Source organism: Arachis ipaensis, chromosome B4, assembly GCF_059453495.1.
Source record: "Arachis ipaensis isolate K30076 ecotype BB chromosome B4, ASM5945349v1, whole genome shotgun sequence".
NCBI classification, from domain to species: domain Eukaryota; kingdom Viridiplantae; phylum Streptophyta; class Magnoliopsida; order Fabales; family Fabaceae; genus Arachis; species Arachis ipaensis.
In genome coordinates, this window is record NC_142439.1 from 44619513 (window position 1) to 44637519 (window position 18007).

General features: G+C 38.9%; 1 non-coding gene across 1 annotated transcript; it reads left to right on the forward strand.

The window, feature by feature from the left end:
- The first annotated feature begins 13491 nt into the window (after positions 1-13491).
- Positions 13492-13599, forward strand: LOC148567382 (small nucleolar RNA R71). Its single transcript, XR_015882071.1, has one exon. It is a non-coding gene; the product is annotated as a small nucleolar RNA R71 (small nucleolar RNA).
- Positions 13600-18007: the final 4408 nt, after the last annotated feature.

Sequence of the window (18007 nt, forward strand, 5' to 3'; positions counted from 1 at the left end):
GTTCCCCCTCAGGGGCTGGATTCCCCTTCAATCCCCCGCCCCCTCCTCAAATGCCGAAACTAAGGCCTTTAAATAGGCTCCCTAAATTACAAAATGAAAATGAAATTCAAAGCAAATTACAATCAAATGAAAATAAACTATTCTAGATGATTCTTGTGGCCTTGATTTGGTGTTGTTGATGGGCCTTGCTTGCTTGAAGGGTAGAGTGACATAATTGATCCAAAAAGGATAATGATCCATTAAACTACACTCAAACGTTGCACCCCCCTTTCTTGAGTCGTCACTTTGTTCTCTTGTCAACCTTGCCAATTTGATGCCAAATATAGACTATTATACCTCGTTGGAAAGCTATGGATGTCAGCTTTCTAACGCAACTGGAAGCACCTCAATTGGATCTCTATAGCTCAAGTTATGCTTGATTTAAGGTGACAAGGTTGCTGGTTGGTTTGACAGCGTTTAAGCCAACGTTTAAGTCACTTAAACGTGCTCGAAAATGCCAATTTTGGGAGCTCAGTTGCATTGTCCACCCCATACTTCTATACATCGTTGGAAAGCTCTGGATGTCTACTTTCCAATGCAACTGGAAGCGCATCATTTGGAATTCTACAACTCGAGTTATACTCCATGGAAGGTGAAGAGGTTAGCTGGCCTGATTGCATGTTGGTACTATGCTCTTCTATGCACATTACGGGGCTGTTTTCTCCCTCAATTTTTAGTATCCACCATGCATGCCATATATGCTTGGAAAGCTCTAGATGTCTTCTTTCCAATGCATTTTGAATCACCTCATTTGGAGTTTTGTAGCTCAAGTTATTTATGTTTGAAGAAGGCATGGTCAAGCTGTTCCATATAACACGTTTAAGCTCCAGTTTAAGCTTAAACTGGAGCTTAAACGCTGGCACTCCCTGGAGGCACAAGCTCGAGTACGTTTAAGCTTCAGTTTAAGGTTAAACTGAAGCTTAAACGTGGAAATGAGAAAACAACCCTGGAGGAGAAAAAATAGTCGAACACGTTTAAGCTCCAGTTTAAGGTTAAACTGGAGCTTAAACGTGGAAATGCTCCCTGGTGCATTTCTAATTCTGGCGTTTAACTTCCAGTTTAAGGTTAAACTGGAGGTTAAACGCCACTTTCAGCATTTCCTTAGCTCTCATGGTTTTGGCGTTTAAGCTCCAGTTTAAGCTTAAACTGGAACTTAAACTCCACATGTGATATTCAAGCTTCCTTTATTGATTTTGTTGCTTCCTTGCCTAGCCTCTTCTTCCCTGAAATCATCCAAACAACTGCATCAAAGTCTTGCAAAATTTCATGAGAAATCTTTCATTCATAGCATTCAAGGAATATAACTAAAAACTCATGGAATTTGCATCAAAATCTTCATGTTTGAATGATTTAAGACAAGCATGACTATTTGGCCCAAATGATTACTTAAGGCTCAAGAAACTGCATAAAACAACTAAAAATAACAGAAAAATGCTAGTGAAACTAGCCTAAGATGCTTTGGCATCACAACACCAAACTTAATACTTGCTTGTCCCTAAGCAAGTCCTGAGTTACTTGAGAAGAAAGTATGAAACAGAAAGCAATTACATTGGCTATATTAGTAAGCACTTGAAGTTCATCAGAAGGGTTTTATGCAGAAAGTTGCAGCATCACTTTTTCATTGCATCCATCAAACACTGCTATGGCCTCTTGTTATTCTTATGTCCTTGGCACTTTTCTCTTCTTTGTTTTTCTTTTCTTTTTCTTAGAGCTCCTTTGCTCCTTGTTTGCTTAGTGTCATGTGTTGCACAAGCCTTTGGCATTTTCTTTTTCTTATCAGTGCACTACACATATCCACTACAGGCATTTTAGTTCACATTTCTTCTTGAGACATTGGTGCCCAGCACCTCTTTGTGTGACTAAATGTTTTGTATTTAGGTTGCTCTTGATAATGGACTTTTGGTTGATAATCCCGGGTTAGTTAACCCAAGTTACCAAGTGTTGAAACACTCCTCAGAACCTATTCATCCAAGCATATCCTTAATACATAAACACCACAGGCATTTGTCTCAGAAGTTCAAACCATTGGTGCCTAGCTTATTTTCTCAATTTTTTTGCTTTTTGGTTGCCCTTTTTCAGTGGCTTTTTCTTCTTCTTTTTCTTTCTTTTTCATGGCCAAAGACATTTATTCATCAAGATCCATAGACAGTTTTCAATTTCTACACAAAAATTGATAATTCTACACTCTATTTCCAGTGATCTGACTAAACAATCAAGCATGCATACCACCACTTTAATTCTACTTGATTTGTCACTAATTGAGCCAAGTTACTTTTGTTCAAACTTTTATTTTATTTTTGGAAACAGAACAAGCATGGCAAGCATACATTTAAGCAAGTGAAGTTTATCCAGACACTTAGACTATCACTTATTTGGAAATTAAACAAACAGACAAACAAAAACTGCAATGACTCAGACTTAAAGCAGGGGTGCATGCAAACTTCCAATATCAGCAATTCAAAGTACAAGCAATTAAGTGACAATACAACCTTTTAGCATCTTCTTTGTTGTTCATCATCCTTCCTAGCCTTGGTGTTCTCTTTAATGATGATGTATATTCCTTCCATGAGATTGATTGTCTTCCTGCAAAGCTATTAGAAGTTGCTTGTTCCCCAAGCACTTTGAGAATTGGTTAGCATGCATGTATGTTTGTAGGCCTCTGAACTTAGATTGGTGTGTGAACACCAAACTTAGTTCCTTGCCATATGCAGCAATTTGGATCATATGCAAAAAACCTCATGTGCTTTTATTAAGAAAATAACTATGAACTAGAAAAAGAAACTATGAACTAGAAATTAAACTATTGTTTAAGTAGTTTCCCTGATTGGTTGGAGCTAGTGACTAGTCATGCTGAGGTAGAAATGTGCTTTTAATGAAGTTTTTGGTGGAACACCAAACTTAGAATCTCACATTCACCCTTGAATTGTTTTGGTGTGCAACACCAAACTTAGCTCCTTGCACTACAGATAAATCTACTTAACTCTTTTATTGAAATAACTAGAAAAGAAAAACTACCTTTGGTTGGGTTGCCTCCCAACAAACGCTCGTTTACTGTCATTAGCTTGACATGCTGTTCCTGACTTTCTTCCTCTTCCTCCAGTTTGTTAAGAGGAATGACTTCAAGTGGATAAAGGAGCTAGTTAGTGCCCCTTGTTGTGAATGCCTCTTTCCAGCAAGCTTTCCCTTGTGATTGGCTTGAGTGAACTTGCTTGTTGGCTCAGGAGTTGGATTGTTCTTCGACCTTCTCTTCTTCATGGATATGGTCCTTTGTTTCTCGGTCACAATCCTCATTTTGGTGCTTGTTTCTACTGCCTTCACATCCTTGATCTCAGAACTTGGTTGTTGTTGGACAGTTGGAGTATCCTGTTCATCAAAAGCTTCCTGAATTTGTGGTTCAATGAACCCTTCCTCTTTGCAACTCTCTGTTTCATTGGAGTGTGATCTCCCTTGATTGACTTTCTCCCTTTCTTGTTCTTCTGATTCCTCCCTTGGGTTTGCCATGGTATCACTAGAAGAATTGTGGGTAGGGATTTGCTTTGATAGATATCCAATTTGTGCTTCTAGCTTTTGAATGGCAGCACCTTGATTTTGTAAGTTGGATATCACTTCTTCCTTAAAGCTTTTCAAATCGGCCACATCTCTGCCCATAGTTGCAAGCATTCCTTCTATCCTGGTTAACTGATCATGAAGTGATTGGTTCGGATTGGGTTGATGAGGTTGATTATCTTGGCTGTGATATGGTGGCTGGGAGTATGTGTTTTGTGTGGGCTGATAGAGTCTTTGGTTGGAGTGTTGGTAGTGGTATGACTATTGTGTGTAGTGGAATGAGTCTTGTGGATAGTGAAATGAATTGTATGAATTTGAGAAGGAATTTTGTGCTGAGAAATGCTCAAGTGATGAAGAATTTGGATATGTAAAACTAGGAGGTGAGGTTGGATAATTCAGAGGTGATGGCTCTTGATGAATGGGGTGTGAATAAGTGAAATCTCTTTGGTTTTGATCTTCCCAGCCACAACTTGAGTAGTGATCGAATTCACCAAAACATGGACCATTTTGTGGCTCTGGGGAGTACCCCGTTTCCTGTTCCTGGTACTCCCACCCACCATGAGCATAATAACATGAATCATTCTGTGGTGGTGGAGAGTTTCTCTTGAATTTTGATTGACCAAAAGATGATGGATACTCCTTTCTTTTTTGCAATGTGCTCAGTCTCAAACAATACTCATCCAAAGATAGTGGAAATTCCATAGTGAGGCAATATCACAAACAGCTAGTGGTTAGTATGCTAACAAGTGAATAAGCAAAGAAAACAAATTAAAATTTGCAGAAATTAGCAGTAATAAACTGAAACAAAAACTATTAACAAAAGAAAAGAAAAATTGCTCAATCTAGTTAACTTCCAATTGGAGAATTGTCAATCGAAAACCAATCCCCGGCAACGGCGCCATAAACTTGATGCGCATAAACTTGTTATGCTACGATTTAGGAAATTGCACGATCGGCAAAATTCCTTCCGGCAAGTGCACCGGTTATCGTCAAGTAAAAACTCACAATAGAGTGAGGTCGAATCCCACAAGGATTGGTTGAGTGAGCAATTCGGATTAGAAGTATGTTCTAGTTGAGCGGAATCAAGATTTAGATCAGAATTGCGGAATGTAAAATTGCATGAATTAAAGAGCGAGAAGCTAAATTGCTGAAATTAAAAGGGATGGGGGTGATTGCATGAATTTAATTGCAGAATGTAAAGAGAAAGTGGTAAATCAGAAATGGGGAGTTCATTGGGTGTTAGGAGATATTGAGATCTCCGAATCAAAACAACTTTTAACCCTTCCTCAACCAATGCATTCATTGAATTTTGCTTGGCAATCTTATATGATTGGATCCCAATCCCTTGGCTCACCAATTCTCTCTAAAAACAAACAAATTTCCAATCCCTTGGTTTAAATGTTCATAAGAAGAGATGATGCTCGATCACTGATTATACCACACAGTTTCATGAACCACAATTTGGTAGGATTACATGTCACAATATCCATCCAAACCCCAATCCAATTCACTGTGAGAAAGCTTCTCTAGCATGAATCCTCCATTCCTTTCCCAAGGTTCCGAAGGATTCCAATTATGGGTAGTTTCTTTCCCAAGACAACTACCCAATGGAATTAGATCGAGAAGCTTTCTAACAAAATTCAAGAGAAAAGATTGAAGAAGAAGATAAAACTATTATTGATTCATTGAATTACAATAGAGCTCCCTAACCCAATGAAAGGGGTTTAGTGAGTCATAGCTCTGAATTCAATTACAAAACTCAAAGAAAAATGATCCAAAGTTCTCCGTCTAAAAGTTCCCCCTCAGGGGCTGGATTCCCCTTCAATCCCCCGCCCCCTCCTCAAATGCCGAAACTAAGGCCTTTAAATAGGCTCCCTAAATTACAAAATGAAAATGAAATTCAAAGCAAATTACAATCAAATAAAAATAAACTATTCTAGATGATTCTTGTGGCCTTGATTTGGTGTTGTTGATGGGCCTTGCTTGCTTGAAGGGTAGAGTGACATAATTGATCCAAAAAGGATAATGATCCATTAAACTACACTCAAACGTTGCACCCCCCTTTCTTGAGTCGTCACTTTGTTCTCTTGTCAACCTTGCCAATTTGATGCCAAATATAGACTATTATACCTCGTTGGAAAGCTATGGATGTCAGCTTTCTAACGCAACTGGTAGCACCTCAATTGGATTTCTATAGCTCAAGTTATGCTTGATTGAAGGTGACAAGGTTGCTGGTTGGTTTGACAGCGTTTAAGCCAACGTTTAAGTCACTTAAACGTGCTTGAAAATGCCAATTTTGGGAGCTCAGTTGCATTGTCCACCCCATACTTCTATACATCGTTGGAAAGCTCTGGATGTCTACTTTCCAATGCAACTGGAAGCGCATCATTTGGAATTCTACAACTCGAGTTATACTCCATGGAAGGTGAAGAGGTTAGCTGGCCTGATTGCATGTTGGTACTATGCTCTTCTATGCACATTACGGGGCTGTTTTCTCCCTTAATTTTTAGTATCCACCATGCATGCCATATATGCTTGGAAAGCGCTAGATGTCTTCTTTCCAATGCATTTTGAATCACCTCATTTGGAGTTTTTTAGCTCAAGTTATTTATGTTTGAAGAAGGCATGGTCAAGCTGTTCCATATAACACGTTTAAGCTCCAGTTTAAGCTTAAACTGGAGCTTAAACGCTGGCACTCCCTGGAGGCACAAGCTCGAGTACGTTTAAGCTTCAGTTTAAGGTTAAACTGAAGCTTAAACGTGGAAATGAGAAAACAACCCTGGAGGAGAAAAAATAGTCGAACACGTTTAAGCTCCAGTTTAAGGTTAAACTGGAGCTTAAACGTGGAAATGCTCCCTGGTGCATTTCTAATTCTGGCGTTTAACTTCCAGTTTAAGGTTAAACTGGAGGTTAAACGCCACTTTCAGCATTTCCTTAGCTCTCATGGTTTTGGCGTTTAAGCTCCAGTTTAAGCTTAAACTGGAACTTAAACTCCACATGTGATATTCAAGCTTCCTTTATTGATTTTGTTACTTCCTTGCCTAGCCTCTTCTTCCCTGAAATCATCCAAACAACTGCATCAAAGTCTTGCAAAATTTCATGAGAAATCTTTCATTCATAGCATTCAAGGAATATAACAAAAAACTCATGGAATTTGCATCAAAATCTTCATGTTTGAATGATTTAAGACAAGCATGACTATTTGGCCCAAATGATTACTTAAGGCTCAAGAAACTGCATAAAATAACTAAAAATAACAGAAAAATGCTAGTGAAACTAGCCTAAGATGCTTTGGCATCAGCTGCAGGCACAAAAGAGGCCCATAGTTGGCACAACTCTCGGGTCCCTTGGCCTAGATGATGCCAAAATGCATCGACGCGGGCGCGCACTATGCGCGTTCGCGTGGATGGCTTGAGCTTATTGGGTGGGTGCGGAGGCGTGAAGTACGCCAACGCGTGAACAGCGAAACATGGAGTGACGTGGATGCGTACAGTGTGCGTCCGCGTGGGTTGAGGCACAGAGTTGGCCCAAAAGTGGCACAACTCTCTGGTTTTTGGCCCAGGAAACTAAAATATGCAGCCGACGCGCGCGCGCACTTTGCGCTTGCGCGTGGCTTGCTTTTTGCTTTTGCTTTTTTTGCCTTTTTTTTTGTTATTATTATGAGCATCAAAAGACCTCATAACCTTCCATCCTTCTCTAAAACTCTAGCTAAGGTGTAAGATTAAGCACATTTGGAGACATAGAGGCATTTTCAAACAACTTGAAAAAACTTGCAATTCAAGCAAAAACTCAATTCAAAAATAAATTCATCCCTTATTAAAGCATAGAATGCATAAACACCTTAGTAAACAAAGGAAAATATACCAAGAGGTAAAGAAACTATATACAACGGAACCCAATTCATTCATTCATTATATCTACAGGAGAATGGAAAGAGTTTACCATGGTGGGGTGTCTCCCACCAAGCACTTTTAGTTTAAGTCCTTAAGTTGGACATTGGGAGGCTCCTTGTCAAGGTGGCTTATGCTTGTACCCATCCTCGAACCTCCAAAAGTGCTTGTCCTTCAATCGGTTGTCAGAAGTTCCAACCTTCATCATTAAGCTTTGGTGAGGTTCTTTCCAAGACGTGAGCTCCCGAGAAAGATTATCATAGGATAATCCAGGATCCCATATCTTGTCCTCGCACCCATCTTCTAGTTGATTATCTTGACTTTGTCCGGGCGACGAGAAAATAGAATTCTCATGGAAGCACCACACTACTCTCCTAGACCCATTTAGTTCAGCATTACACCAATATATGCTCTCTAATTCCGAGCTTCCTGGTGCGCAGAAATTGTGATTACACTTTAATTATGTAAAATTCATCGCTCTTTCTTTCCCTGGTAATGGCGCCAAAAACATGATGCCAATACCATGGTTCACAACTTCGCACAACTAACCAGCAAGTGCACTACGTCGTCCAAGTAATACCTTATGTGAGTAAGGGTCGAATCCCACGGAGATTGTTGGTATGAAGCAAGCTATGGTCACCTTGTAAATCTCAGTCAGGCGGATATAAAATAGTAATGGAGTTTGCGAAAATGATTTATAAAATAGGGATAGAAATACTTATGTAAATCATTGGTGAGAATTTCAGATAAGCGAATAGAGATGCTTACGTTCCTCTGAACTTCTGCTTTCCTGCTGTCTTCATCCAATCAGTCTTACTCCTTTCCATGGCTGGCTTTATGTAATGCATTACCATTGTCAATGGCTACTTTCGGTCTTCTCTCGGAAAAATGATCCAAATGCCCTGTCACAGCACGGCTAATCGTCTGGAGGCATCACCCTTGTCAATGGTTACATCCTATCCTCTCAGTAAACATGGTCAACGCACCCTGTCACGGCACGGCTATTCATCTGTCGGTTCTCGATCATGCTGGAATAGGATTTACTATCCTTTTGCGTCTGTCACTATGCCCAGCAATCGCGAGTTTGAAGCTCGTCACAGTCATTCAATCATTGAATCCTACTCGGAATACCACAGACAAAGTTTAGACTTTCCAAATTCTCTTGAATGCCGCCATCATTCTAGCTTACACCACGAAGATTCTGATTAAGAGATCTAAGAGATACTCATTCAATCTAATGTAGAACGGAAGTGGTTGTCAGGCACACGTTCAGGTTGAAGTGCGAATGAATATCTTAGAAGCGAAATAAAATGAATTGAATAGAAAACAGTAGTACTTTACATTAATCTTTGAGGAACAGCAGAGCTCCACATCTTAATCTATGGAGTGTAGAAACTCTACCGTTAAAAATACATAAGTGAAAGGTCCAGGCATGGCCGAATGGCCAGCCCCTCTGATCTAAGAACCAGGCGTCCAAAGATGTCTAATACAATAGTAAAAGGTCCTATTTATAATAAACTAGCTACTAGGGTTTACACAAGTAAGTAATTGATGTGTAAATCCACTTCCGTGACCCACTTGGTGTGTGCTTGGGCTGAGCTTGAGTGTTACACATGTAGAGGTCATTCCTGGAGTTGAACGCCAATTTTGGTGCCAGTTTGGGCGTTGAACTCCACTTTGCAGCTTGTTTCTGGCGCTGGACGCCAGAATTGGCAGAAAACTGGCGTTGAACGCCAGTTTGCGTCATCTAAACTTAGGCAAAGTATGGACTATTATACATTTATGGAAAGCCCTGGATGTCTACTTTCCAATGCAATTGGAAGCGCGCCATTTCGAGTTCTTTAGCTCCAGAAAATCCACTTTGAGTGCAGGGAGGTCAGAATCCAACAACATCAGCAGTCCTTCTTCAACCTCTGAATCTGATTTTTGCTCAAGTCCCTCAATTTCAGCCAGAAAATACCTGAAATCACAGAAAAACACACAAACTCATAGTAAAGTCCAGAAATGTGAATTTAACATAAAAACTAATGAAAGCATCCCTAAAAGTAACTAGATCCTACTAAAAACATACTAAAACAATGCCAAAAAGCGTATAAATTATCCGCTCATCACAACACCAAACTTAAATTGTTGCTTGTCCCCAAGCAACTGAAAATCAAATAGGATAAAAAGAAGAGAATATACTATAAATTCCAAACTATCAATGAAACATAGCTCCAATCAGATGTGCGGGACTTATAGCTTTTTGCCTCTTGAATAGTTTTGGCATCTCACTTTATCCATTGAGGTTCAGAATGATTGGCATCTATAGGAACTCAGAGTTCAGATAGTGTTATTGATTCTCCTAGTTCAGTATGGTGATTCTTGAACACAGCTATTTTATGAGTCTTGGCCGTGGCCCTAAGCACTTTGTTTTCCAGTATTACCACCGGATACATAAATGCCACAGACACATAATTGGGTGAACCTTTTCAGATTGTGACTCAGCTTTGCTAAAGTCCCCAATTAGAGGTGTCCAGGGTTCTTAAGCACACTCTTTTTTTGCTTTGGACCTTGACTTTAACCACTCAGTCTCAAGTTTTCACTTGACACCTTCACGCCACAAGCACATGGTTAGGGACAGCTTGGTTTAGCCACTTAGGCCAGGATTTTATTCCTTTAGGCCCTCCTATCCACTGATGCTCAAAGCCTTGGGATCCTTTTTATTACCCTTGCCTTTTGGTTTTAAGGGCTATTGGCTTTTTGCTCTTGCCTCTTGGTTTTAAGAGCTTTTGGCTTTTTCTGCTTGCTTTTTCTTTTTCTTTCTATTTTTTTTCGCCTATTTTTTTCTGCAAGCTTTGTTCTTTGCTGCTTTTTCTTGCTTCAAGAATCATTTTTATGATTTTTCAGATTATCAAATAACATGTCTCCTAGTCATCATTCTTTCAAGAGCTAACATATTTAACATTCATGAACAACAACTTCAAAAGACATATGCACTGTTCAAGCATACATTCAGAAAACAAGAAGCATTGTCACCACATCAATATAATTAAGCTAAGTTCAAGGATAAATTCGAAACTCATGTACTTCTTGTTCTTTTGAATTAAAATATTTTTCATTTAAGAGAGGTGATGGATTCATAGGACATTCATAACTTTAAGACATAGTTACTAACTACTAATGATCATGTAATGAAGACACAAATATGGATAAGCACATAACATAGAAAACGAAAAACAGAAGAAATAAGAACAAGGAATGAATCCACCTTAGTGATGGTGGCGTTTCCTTCTTGAGGAACCAATGATGTCCTTGAGCTCTTCTATGTCTCTTCCTTGTCTTTGTTGCTCCTCCCTCATTGCTTTTTGATCTTCTCTAATTTTATGAAGGATGATGGAGTGCTCTTGATGTTCCACCCTTAGTTGTCCCATGTTGGAACTTTAATTCTCCTAGGGAGGTATTGATTTGCTCCCAATATTTATGTGGAGGGAAGTGCATCCTCTGAGGTATCTCAGGGATCTCTTGATTTGCAGCCACATGTTTTATCACTGAGCTATAGACCCTTGAGATGAATCTTTCCATCTCCCATGACTCGGTGGAAGCTTTTGTCTTCCCTTCCCCTTTTCTAGAGGTTTCTCCGATCTTAGGTGCCATCAATGGTAATGGAAAAATAAAAAGCTTATGATTTTACCAAACTAAACTTAGAATGTTTCTTGCCCTCGAGCAAAAGAAGAAAGAATAGAAGAAGAAGATATGGAGGAGATAGAGGGATGTGTGTATGGATGTGAGTGGTGAATGGAAAACAGAAGGGATGACCATGAATGGAGAGAGAGAGGGTGAGGTGGGTGGGGATCCTGTGAGATTCACAGATCCTGAGATGATCCTGTGGGGTCCACAGATCCTGAGGTGTTCAAGGAATTTCAACCTTGCACCAAATTAGGCATGTAAAATGCCCTTGCACACAACTCTGGGCGTTCAGCGCCAGGTTGGTGCTCATTTTGGGCGTTCAACGCCCATTTGTTGCCTATTTCTGGCGTTGAACGCCAGAACCATGCTTGTTCTGGGCGTTCAGCGCCAGCTCTTTTCCAGGGTGCAATTCTGGCGTTCAGCACCCAGATGATGCCCATTTTGGGCGTTCAGCGCCCAGATACTGCCCATTTTGGGCGTTCAGCGCCAGAACCATGCTCTGTTATGGCGTTGAACACCAGACAGATGCTCCTCCAGGGTGTGATTTTTCTTCTGCTGTTTTTTATTCCTTTTTCAATTTTTTTGTTTATTTTGTGACTCCACATGATCATGAACCTATAAAAACATATAACTAAGAAAAATATAGTTAGATAAATAAAAATTGGGTTACCTCCCAACAAGCGCTTCTTTAATGTCAATAGCTTGACAGTGGGCTCTCATGGAGCCTCACAGATGTTCAGAGCATTGTTGAAACTCTCCAACACCAAACTTAGAGTTTGACTGTGGGGGCTTTGGTTGACTCTACTTTGAGAGAAGCTTTTTCTGCTTCCTCTCCATGGATGCAGAGAGAGATCCTTGAGTTGTAAACACAAGGTTGTCCTTATTTAATTAAAGGATCAATTCTCCTCTGTCCACATCAATCACAGCTCTTGCTGTGGCTAGGAAAGGTCTTCCTAGGATGATGGATTCATCCTCTTCCTTTCCAGTATCCAGGACTATGAAATCAGTAGGGATGTAAAGGCCTTCAACCTTTACTAACACATCCTCTACTTGTCCATAAGCCTGTTTTCTTGAATTATCTGCCATCTCTAATGAGATTTTAGCAGCTTGCACCCCCATAGATTCCCAGTTTCTCTATTACAGAGAGGGGCATGAGGTTTATTCCTGAACCAAGGTCACACAGAGCCTTAAAGATCATGGTGCCTATAGTACAAGGTATTATGAACTTTTCAGGATCCTGTCTCTTCTGAGGCAATGTCAGTTGATCCAGATCACTTAGTTCGTTGATGAACAAGGGAGGTTCATCTTCCCAAGTTTCAATACCAAATAATTTGGCATTCAGCTTCATGATTACACCAATAAACTTGGCAGTCTGCTCTTCAGTAACATCCTCATTCTCTTCAGAAGAGGAATACTCATCAGAGCTCATGAAGGGCATAAGGAGGTTTAATGGAATCTCTATGGTCTCTAGTTGAGCCTCAGATTCCTTTGGTTCCTTAGAGGGAAGCTCCTTATTGGTCACTGGACGTCCCAGGAGGTCTTCCTCCTTGGGATTCACGTCCTCTCCTTCCCTTACAGGTTCGGCCATGGTGCTTATGTCAATGGCCTTGCACTCTCCTTTTGGATTCTCTTCTGTATTGCTTGGTAGAGTACTAGGAGGGATTTCAGTGATCCTTTTACTCAGCTGGCCCACTTGTGCTTCCAGATTTCTAATGGAAGACCTTGTTTCATTCATGAAACTTACAGTGGCCTTAGATAGATCAGAGACTAAATTTGCTAAGCTAGATGGATTCTGCTCAGAATTCTCTGTCTGTTGCTGAGTGGATGATGGAAAAGGTTTATTATTGTTAAACCTGTTTCTTCCACCATTGTTAAAGCCTTGTTGAGGCCTTTGATCCTTCCATGAGAAATTTGGATGATTTCTCCATGATGGATTATAGGTGTTTCCATAAGGTTCACCCATGTAATTTACCTCTGCTATTGCAGGGTTCTCAGGATCATAAGCTTCTTCTTCAGGAGAAGCCTCTTGAGTACTGTTGGATGCAGCTTGCATTCCATTCAGACTCTTAGAAATCATATTGACTTGCTGAGTCAATATTTTATTCTGAGCCAATATGGCATTCAGAGTATCAACTTAAAGAACTCTCTTCTTCATAGGCATCCCATTACTCACAGGATTTCTCTCAGAAGTGTACATGAACTGGTTATTAGCAACCATGTCAATGAGTTCTTGAGCTTCTGCAGGCGTTTTCTTCAGGTGAATGGATCCACCTGCAGAAGTATCCAATGACATCTTTGATAACTCAGATAAATCATCATAGAATATATCCAGGATGGTCCATTCTGAAAGCATGTCAGAAGGACACTTTTTGGTCAGCTGCTTGTATCTTTCCCAAGCTTCATAGAGGGATTCACCTTCTTTCTGTCTGAAGGTTTGAACATCAGCTCTAAGCTTGCTCAGCTTTTGAGGAGGAAAGAACTTGGCTAAGAAAGCTGTGACCAGCTTATCCCAAGAGTTCAGGCTGTCTTTGGGTTGAGAGTCCAACCATATTCTAGCTCTGTCTCTTACAGCAAAAGGGAAAAGCATGAGCCTGTAGACTTCAGAATCTACTCCATTAGTCTTAACAGTATCACAGATCTGCAAGAATTCAGTTAAGAACTGAAAAGGATCTTCAGATGGAAGTCCATGAAACTTGCAGTTCTGCTGCATCAGAGAAACTAATTGAGGTTTAAGCTCAAAATTGTTTGCTCCAATGGCAGGAATGGAGATGCTTCTTCCATGTAAATTGGAATTAGGTGCAGTAAAGTCACCAAGCATCCTCCTTGCATTATTATTATTTTCAGCTGCCATCTTCTTTTCCTGTTTGATAATTTCTAACAGGTGCTTGCTGGTTTGTTGCAATTCAGCTTCTCTTAGTTTCCTCTTCAGAGTCCTTTCAGGTTTTGGATCTGCTTCAACAAGAATATTCTTGTCCTTGCTCCTGCTCATATGACAAAGAAGAGGGCACAGAAAAATAATAATAATAGAGATCCTCTTTTTTTTTGTGAGTGAGGGAGAGATGTTAGTAGATGAATAAACAAATAGAAGGAGATGAGAGAGAAGAGAATTTTCGAAAATTATTTTTGAAAAAAGAGTTAGTGATTTTCGAAAATAGTTTTTGAAAAAGGTTAGTAATTTTTGAAAATTAAAATAAAAATTTAAAATAATTAGTTAATTAAAAAGAAATTTTGAAAAAAAGAGGGAAGATATTTTCAAAAATTAGAGAGAGAGTTAGTTAGGTGGTTTTGAAAAAGATAGGAAACAAACAAAAAGTTAGTTAGTTAGTTGAAACAAATTTTGAAAGTCAATTTTGAAAAGATAAGAAGATAAGAAGTTAGAAAAGATATTTTGAAAATCAAATTTTTGAAAAAGATAAGATAAGAAGATATTTTTTTTTTGAAAAGATATGATTGAAATTAGTTTTGAAAAAGATTTGATTTTTAAAATCACAATTAATGACTTGATTCACAAGAAATCACAAGATATGATTCTAGAACTCAAAGTTTGAACCTTTCTTAACAAGTAAGTAACAAACTTAAAATTTTTGAATCAAAACATTAATTGATGATGTTATTTTCGAAAATATGATGTAAAATTAAGAAAAAGATTTTTGAAAAATATTTTTGAAATTTTCGAAAATAACTAAAAAGATTGAAAAAAGATTTGATTTTTGAAAAAGATTTTGAAAAAGATAAGATTTTTTTTTAAATTGAAAATTTGATTTGACTCATAAAAACAACTAGATTTTAAAAATTTTTGAAAAAGTCAAATCTAATTTTCGAAATTTTAAGAGAGAAAAAGGGAAAGATATTTTTTTGATTTTTGAATTTTTAATGATGAGAGAGAGAAACATGGAAATGGTGCAATGCATGAGAATTTTAGATCAAAACATGTGATGCATGCAAGAATGCTATGAATGTCAAGATGAACACCAAGAACACTATGAAGATCATGATGAACATCAAGAACATATTTTTGAAAAATTTTTAATGCAAAGAAAACATGCAAGACACCAAACTTAGAATTCTTTAATGTTTAGACACTAAGAATCCAAGAATGCATATGAAAAACAAGAAAAGACACAAAACATGCAAATGCAAAGATCAAACAAGAAGACTTACCAAGAACAACTTGAAGATCATGAAGAACACTATGAATGCATGATTTTTTCGAAAAATGCAAGATGCACATGCAATTGACACCAAACTTATAACATGACTCAAGACTCAAACAAGAACACAAAAAATATTTTTGATTTTTATGATTTTATGATTTTTTTGTATTTTCTTTTAATTTTTTTTTTGAAAATTATTTTAAAAAAGAAAAATAAAGATTCCAAAATTTTTAATATGAATTCCAGGAATCTTATGCTCTAAAGCTCCAATCAAAGGGTCAGGCATGGCTTAATAGCCAGCCAAGCTTTAGTATGTGACTCAGACATGACAAGCCTAACATACCCTACAGTCGTCCAGGCTTCAACATGCTTCATGAAACACTAGAATTCATTCTTAAAAATTATGAAGAAGATAAAAAATATAATTTTTTTTTGAAAACATTTTTTTTCGAAAACAGATGAGAAATTTTTTTTTTTTGAAAGATTATTTTTTTGAAAAATTTTTGAAAACTTTTTTGAAAAGAAAACGAAAAGAAAGTTACCCAATCTAAGCAACAAGATGAACCGTCAGTTGTCCAAACTCGAACAATCCCCGGCAACGGCGCAAAAAACTTGGTGCGCAGAAATTGTGATTACACTTTAATTATGTAAAATTCATCGCTCTTTCTTTCCCTGGTAATGGCGCCAAAAACATGATGCCAATACCATGGTTCACAACTTCACACAACTAACCAGCAAGTGCACTGGGTCGTCCAAGTAATACCTTACGTGAGTAAGGGTTGAATCCCACGGAGATTGTTGGTATGAAGCAAGCTATGGTCACCTTGTAAATTTCAGTCAGGCGGATATAAAATAGTAATGGAGTTTGCGAAAATGATTTACAAAATAGGGATAGAAATAATTATGTAAATCATTGGTGAGAATTTTAGATAAGCGAATAGAGATGCTTTCGTTCCTCTGAACTTCTGCTTTCCTGCTGTCTTCATCCAATCTGTCTTACTCCTTTCCATGGCTGGATTTATGTAATGCATTACCATTGTCAATGGCTACTTTCGGTCTTCTCTCGGGAAAATGATCCAAATGCCCTGTCACGGCACGGCTAATCGTCTGGAGGCATCACCCTTGTCAATGGTTACATCCTATCCTCTCAGTGAACATGGTCAACGCACCCTGTCACGGCACGGCTATTCATCTGTCGGTTCTCGATCATGCTGGAATAGGATTTACTATCCTTTTACGTCTGTCACTACGCCCAACAATCGCGAGTTTGAAGCTCGTCACAGTCATTCAATCATTGAATCCTACTCGGAATACCACAGACAAGGTTTAGACTTTCCGGATTCTCTTGAATGCCGCCATCATTCTAGCTTACACCACGAAGATTCTGATTAAGAGATCTAAGAGATACTCATTCAATCTAATGTAGAACAGAAGTGGTTGTCAAGCACGCGTTCATAGGGAATGATGATGATTGTCACGGTCATCACATTCAGGTTGAAGTGCGAATGATTATCTTAGAAGCGAAATAAGATGAATTGAATAGAAAACAGTAGTACTTTGCATTAATCTTTGAGGAACAGCAGAGCTCCACACCTTAATCTATGGAGTGTAGAAACTCTACCGTTAAAAATACATAAGTGAAAGGTCCAGGCATGGCCGAATGGCCAGCCCCTCTTATCTAAGAACCAGGCGTCCAAAGATGTCTAATACAATAGTAAAAGGTCCTATTTATAATAAACTAGCTACTAGGGTTTACAGAAGTAATTAATTGATGCGTAAATCCACTTCCGGGGCCCACTTGGTGTGTGCTTGGGCTGAGCTTGAGTGTTACACGTGTAGAGGTCATTCTTGGAGTTGAACGCCAGTTTTGGTGCCAGTTTGGGCGTTGAACTCCACTTTGCAGCTTGTTTCTAGCGCTGGACGCCAGAATTGGGCAGAGAACTGGCGTTGAACGCCAGTTTGCGTCGTCTAAAATTAGGCAAAATATAGACTATTATATATTGCTAGAAAGCCCTGGATGTCTACTTTCCAATGCAATTGGAAGCGCGCCATTTCGAGTTCTGTAGCTCCAGAAAATCCACTTTGAGTGCAGGGAGGTCAGAATCCAACAGCATCAGGAGTCCTTCTTCAACCTCTGAATCTGATTTTTGCTCAAGTCCCTTAATTTCAGCCAGAAAATACCTGAAATCACAGAAAAACACACAAACTCATAGTAAAGTCCAGAAATGTGAATTTAACATAAAAACTAATGAAAACATCCCTAATAGTAACTAGATCCTACTAAAAACATACTAAAAACAATGCCAAAAAGCGTATAAATTATCCGCTCATCACTTCCCACCATAATGAGCCTAGATTTAGAACGCCAACCACTAAGCATCCTCCTTTTTCGCTTGATTCCACAAAGCGCCCTGAGTTGGCCATCCGTTTCAAGCAAACCATATTCAAGTGGGATAACACAGCTGTGAGTTAGAAGTTTTACCCACTCAATTGGAGGATCGGATGACAAACTAGGTAGAGGAGTTCCCAAAGATCGTGATAAAGCATGTTCTACTCCTATCCATCCTCTTCTAGAGGCTTCCACCACTTGGCGAGGTTCTTCAAGTTCCCCCTCATGCTAAGCCTCCTCAAGTTCACTTTCTTCTTCACCAATTTCTTCTATTTCTTCCCCATCGCTCTCATCGTAGATAGGAGGTCTAGTGAAGTCTA